The following is a 7,091-nucleotide window of genomic DNA, read 5'->3' as shown; positions in this document are numbered from 1 at the left end:
CACAAATTTTCTAAGGAATGGTTTGAAAATGGAATTCATCAAACCATGAAATGTTGAAGGTGCATTGGTAAGGCCAAAAGGCATGACCAAAAAATTCATAATGACCCTCATGAGTTCTAAATGTTGTTTTCGGAATGTCTTCAGTCTTCATTCTGATTTGATGATATGCCTGAACGAAGATCCAACTTGGTGAAGTAAATTGATCCATGCAATTCATCCAGTAATTCATCAATGACAAGAATGGGAAAGTTATATTTAATAGTGAGCTTATTGAGCTCCCTATAATCCAGACACATGCACCATGATCCATCCTTCTTGTGCACCAATACTACTGGAGTAGAGAAATAACTTTGACTCGTTGAATTATACTAGCCTCTAGCATTTCTGCAACCATACGTTCAATTTCACTCTTTTGGGCATAGGGATATCTGTACGGCCTGATGTTTGGAGGAACACTTCCTAGAATCAGATGAATAGCATGATCATGATCGTGAATAGGTGGGAGACCTTTGGGAGTCTAAAATACCTTGGAATGATTGTCCAATACTTTTTGGAGATCTAGAGAAATAGATGATTCCAACGTGGAAACATCTAGTGAACATAATTGTGCAATTACACCTCTTTGTTCCTTTTTTAAAATCTTTGTCATACAGTTAGAGCTGATTATCTTTCCTATTTTCCCTGCAATACCCCTTAATTCAACTTCCCTTTCCTTCCATAAAAAATTTCATGAAAATTAAAAGCTATTGTACCCAAGGATTGTAGCCATTGGACTCCTAGTACAACATCAACACCTCCCATTGGAATGGAAATCATTGGCTAGTCAATACATATTCTCCCATGGATAGCTTGATCTTATGGCACTTTCTAGAGCAATTTATTGTTCCTCCATTTGCAACCATCACTTGACACTCTGGTGTTAGATATATGAAGCAATTCAATTCTTTTGCTACCTTACAATGAATAAAATTATGGGTACTTCCTGAATCAATGAACACTATTACCTTTTTCTTCTTGATTTTTCCTTCTATCTTGATGGTTTGAGGAGTGGTAATTCCCGCCAATGCATTAAAAGATATGGTCGGATTCATTTCTCTTCTTTTATCTATCCTAGAGTATATCCTCTTCTTTTAACCTTTCTCGCTCCTTTTCTTCTTCCTCTTCACAATCTATGTAGAATAATTTCTTCTCAGCACACTTATGACCTTTAGTGTATTTGCTATCACAAAAGTAACAAAGCCCTTTTTCTCTTTTTTCTTCCAATTGTTGTGGTGTCAACCTTATAGGTTGTGAAAGACTAGGAGCAACAACACTTCCATCTTTATAGTTGTGAGTGGTATGCTTCCTGGTTGCCATAATTTTGCTTTCCATTTTTCTTGCTAACCTGAATGCCTTCTCTAATGAATCAGTTTCCCAAACGCGAACATCATGTTGGATATTATCCTTTAAAGTCCCTATGAACACATCAATCCTATGCTCCTCTGGAATATTTTTTAACACTTATGTTCAATTTTTGGAACTCCTCAATGTGCTCCATTATTGAACCCTTTTGTTTGAGCTTTTCAATTGGCTAAAAAAAAGTGTTGCTTTTTGTATCGTCATAATATGTTGTCAATTCTTCTGTAAAAATTGCCCAAGTGATAATTTGTTTACGAGAGCAAAGCCATTGATACCATACAAACTGATTTTTTTCCAAATATAAAGTTGCAATACGTACCTTTTGTGTGTTTTGCACATTACTGAGATCGAAAAATTGCTCCATCTGTAATATCCAAGTTGCAGGATCCTTGCCATCAAAATTCCTCATATCGATTTTTGGAATATGGTGGGTCTTCAATCCAACATTTGAGTCTATGGAATCATGATTAACATTTCTTTCTTTCTCATCATGAGTTTCCTTTACTACCCTTTCACCATTACTGACCATTTCTTGTAGCAACTTATTCGTATTTATCTTCAATTCTTCCATCTTATCATCCATGCCATCAATTTTAGTGTCCATGCCATTCATCTTAGCTTCCAGGCCATCCATCTTAGCTTCTACACCTTTCTTTAAATAATCCATCTTAGCTTCTACACCTTTCTTTAAACGATCCATCTTAGCTTCTACATCTTTCCTTAAACCATCCATCTTAGATTTTGTTTCTTTTTGTGCAAGTGACACTTGTTGCCCTTGGTCTCGTAATTTTGATATTTCATGTTGCATTTCTTCCTATTCCTCATGATTCATGCTAGAGTTTTCAGGCTTTTTACTAGGTGTTTGCATTTTCTTTCCTCGGGGCATCAATTACCAATTCAAACTAATTTTTCAAACCAAGCTTATGCAAAAATTTAAAAACAACTACACACATTTGTCCACTTTGTAGAAGCTTGATATTGAATCTGATGTATCTCTGTAATTTCGGATCATACAATTCTGAAATTATGATTTGTAGTAGCCCTCTATGTCCTCTTTCCAATGCCACCAGTCTGATCCAAATTGGATTCTCCAAGGAAGAGTTATGCACAATCTCCCAAGATGACCTGATTATAGACTAGTTCAGTAGAGTGAACTTGTACGGTGTGCCACGAGTCACTGTTTCAACCTTTGGCTCTGAAAATATATTCAAGAAACTACAGTCCGTCCTCTTTCTGTACCTTCTTATGAAATTTCAATCTGATGCTCAAAGAGAAAGTTATGATGATCTCCCCAAGTCACCTGTTTGGAATATAATAATTCAGGAGTCTGCAAAAAGACCAACTTCCTTAGATCATATCTCCGTAAATATAGCGTGAAAATCTCTAAAATTTAGACCCAAGATTCAGCGCGATTTCTTCTCAAATGGGTTTTTTTTAGCTTCTGAAATGTCACAGAAAAAACTTATAGCGAAAATTCCACGATGATCTGTTTGGAGCAGCGAAACCCTAGAATCCAAAGCTCTGATACCAAATGTTATGAAACCAGCTCGCAAAAAGATAGAAAAGAGAGATAAACGCCTTAGAATTCAGCCGCTTCGAGGGGGCAACCTCCTTTACATTACACAAATGAACAATTCTTGGTTGATTCAAATGAAAAAAGCTCCTTTATATATATAGGAGTCTAAGGAGTCACAATATAACACAGTCGACCTAACAATAATAATATAAAGCCACAAAAACAACAATAGAGGGATTCTATGGGCACAATAATAACAATATGGGGACAATAGGGGCACAACAATATTAATAAGGGATACAACTACAATAGTAATGGGGTAATCACTAGTATTACAGGGACCCAACAAGTTTTCACACACTAATTTAAGTTAATGAACTATCACAACCACATCAGTAAATGTGGTTAATATAAGCAGATCAATGTCATTTTCCATTTGTTATTTCATTCACTTTCCATATATGATATACTATTTGTTATTTTACCATGATGTCATTTTTTATTTGATAACTTGCGTGGAATTTCATAATTGCATTAAATAACTAGCATAACCATATAAATTAAGTGGTTAACGATAACCATCAAAATGCTTATCCACCATTTCTAACGTTGAGAATTTGTAAGTCTAAGACAAGAGTGGAGGTGGGAAATGTAAAAATTGTTTGGAAACCTTTGATTTCATCCATTAGATCATATATGCGACCAAGAATATTCTCATATTATTAAATTTAGATAATCTATAATTTTTTATAAAATAATGAAAAAAAAAAAAAAAAAAAAAACTATTTCAAAATAAAATGTATCTATCACTATAAATATGAAATAATCAATAAATGAGATGAATATTTAAAATTAATCAATGTAAAAAATCAACCAAAAGATGCCCACCTATTTTATGATCATAAAATTAGAATAAATGAGATATTCATCTATCAACATCCAATAACAAGAGTATTAACATAATGACATAGACACAAAATAGGATTATCAGCGTAATGAGGTGGTCATACATGACAAAATATGGGTCATTGAGCTTTTACTCTATCATCGTCTTTAAAAGTGATATGTTCTTTCCTTTTTATTTCATTGTGTGACATATGGTGTCCATGAAGAGCTATTAGTTTTCTCCCATACGCAAAAGTTTTAGGAGTTTTATAATGTTCACCTTTGCTTTATGATTAAAATTTTCGCCAACATCATTGTGTTGCCGCATACCCATCACATGGTTCAAAGGATGTCGTCTGTACTTAAGGACTCTGTGTATGAAAGATCTATATGAGATATCTTGTGAATGTGACTGCAAGTAGATCAATCATCCATCAATGACATGCATGCATTTAATGAATACGAATGAATGGAATGTATCATTCATTTTTCAGCTCCATTGTTTTCCTCATAATATTTCAAATCTCACCTACAGTTATATAACTGAAAATTCAACTCAAATGTTCATTTGAACATTCATTTGGATTTAAGAAGCTTGTTTCCCTTCCCAAAATGTTTGAGAGAAATAATGATATGCATGATTTCTACTTTGTTCAAAATATTTGAGATGAAGATAGTTGAAAAACTTTTAGATAGCGTGCTAGGGGATTATCTGGCGAAAGATTTTCTATCAGAAATTGGCAACGCTTTGCCTGATTTACTCACAGTAATAGTGGAAGCCGTGAGTAATGAGAGGCTGGATGACAATGTGATGATGTTTTCACGGAAAGTTTTCATACCTTTAACCAAGGCCTAAATTCAGTCGCTATTGCACTTTTGCTCTATCGCCAAGAACGGGTCAGAAAATGTACCTAAGCTCGTTGAAAGTGCCACAAAATTTGGTTGAAATGAGGCGCTTTTTACGTTGGGAGACAAGCGAAAGCTTAATTAACTGGAAGCCATGGAGGAGGTAATATTTAAGCAGTATTTGTTGTTTGAAATGGACGACTACTTGGTAAGCTATTTTACACGTACCAATACAAATTTGATGTATTAGTGGTTGAATCAAATCAAACTATCAAATCTTCAAACTCTTTTTCTTAAGTTGACCGAATTTGGTTATTATGATTCAAATTTGACTCATCATAAAGGAATACAACACAGGGTTTTCATATGCCATGCCATGGTTATTATGTTTTTCCTCTACCCTGCTATGGTTATTATGTTTTTCATCTGCCCTTCCATGAATATTGAACTTATTAGGTTTTTCCTTTGCCCTACCATTGATATGGTAGATTTATATGTGTATAATGATAATTATCTGCTTCTACCTCAAATATTTGTTCCTAAACTTGTTAATCTATTGATTAATAGGAGGTCATGAGTGAACTTGGTTTTCAATGAGAACAAGGGAGCAAGTTCCAGGACTTAGGTAAGTTTAATTAGAACACACAATGCAACCCTGATGAAAGATTTTTTTCTAGTAGAATGCTGAACACAGAGTCTAGGGTTTTTTAAAGGAACAGTCTATAGATTGGCAGAGCTACATTAAGGCTAGACATCCTAGGTGGTCCACATGTTTTCTCGATCTTACTACCTACTATTATGTTCCTCTTGAACTGTTGGTTTTGTTGCTTTTATTTTATTTCAGGGATCCCATTATGTTGTCTATTTTCTCACCCTTTTTATGTTTTTCAATTTGATTCTTGCAATCCCAAGCAGAGGCCATTATTGTGAGGAAAAAAGCAAGAGCACATGCAAAAGTAGTCCAGGGAAACAAGACGAGGTGTGCAAATAGAAAAAAGGTTCAATATGCCTCTAGTATGGAGAAGGATACTTCTATTTCTTTCAGTGATAATGTAGACTTGGGTGCACAAGAAGGTGAATTAAAATCACCTACACAACTCAAAGCAAGGAAATCTAGAGCACCATCTCTGACTACAACACTAACAAATCGAAGTGAGGTATGTCTTGTTTCTTCTTTATAAGTTTGATTGGATCTATGATGCTTTTCTTTGTTTAGCGATAGTTTAAATCCAAATATGCAACCAAAGAAATACCCACAGGCCACAACCACACAAAAATACTGGCAGGTTTTACAGTTTTGTGTATATGTGTGATGTAAGTGGAATAAAATTAATTACTAATCTTGATAAGGTTATTTCAAGATGTATGTAGGGACTCTGAAGAGGTTCTCCCTAACATTGTTAATGGAGATCTTGAAAACTAGTTAGCAAATCTTAAGTATGTTGAATACATATAAAAGTTCTACCAGAATATTGAGGTATCCCTCACTATTAGATTGCACTTTTTTGTGAACTTGAAGGTGATTTTTTTATTTTATTTACAAGTAAAAAGTGGCCATCCTCTATATGTCTAGAACCTAAGTTGTGTACCTCTACATTATATGATAAGGTAGGTTCAAATCAATGGGAAGATGAGGGCAATCTTGATTGATTAGTTGATAGAGATATAATTTTTTTTTTTTGTTGCTATTGTGTTTTAGTAAATTTAATTTACATTAACTTATATTTACCAAATATTTAATACATTCAATGTTTTTTATATTTAATTTTTTCAATAATTTAATTTTATATTATATTAATAAATTTACACTTTCACAATAATTAATAAATCTAGAATTGAAATATATATATATATATATATATATATATATATATATATATAGATATATATATATATATACACATGTGTTTTTAATGATTAAGATCTTATGGAAAATCACATGAAGGATTATTGGTCGAGACAACCTCAATCTAGGTTTATCATCAAGACCAGGCTGACGAGCAAGACCAATAGATTGCTAAAATATATCTCAGAGATGCAACGCTCAGTATCCAACATTCACAAAGGTCAATATCCAATGTTCACAAATCAGGAACTACCGAAGCATCTCTACAGTGTTTGAGAAACTTTAGGTTTGTGATATTCTTGCAACCTTCAACCTTATTCATTCAAAAAGACTAATATTGATTGTAACATCCCTCCCATATAGGAATAAAATCTCAGATTGGATGCTTATGTGATTCATGATATAATGATTAAGATCTTTTGGAAAATCACATGAAGGATTATTGGTCAACTTGTTTCAAACCTCAATGTAGGTTCATCATTAGGACTAGGTTGAGGAGCAAGATCAAGAGATTGCTAAAATATATCTCAGAGATGCAATGTTCAGTATCCAACATTCACAAATCAGGAACTACCGAAGCATCTCTACAGTGTTTGAGAA

This window comes from Pinus tabuliformis, chromosome 7, assembly GCF_031772625.1.
Source record: "Pinus tabuliformis cultivar Carrire ecotype Pingquan chromosome 7, CPIR1, whole genome shotgun sequence".
Taxonomy (NCBI): Eukaryota; Viridiplantae; Streptophyta; class Pinopsida; order Pinales; family Pinaceae; genus Pinus; species Pinus tabuliformis.
Note: the sequence above shows the minus strand (reverse complement) of the source record.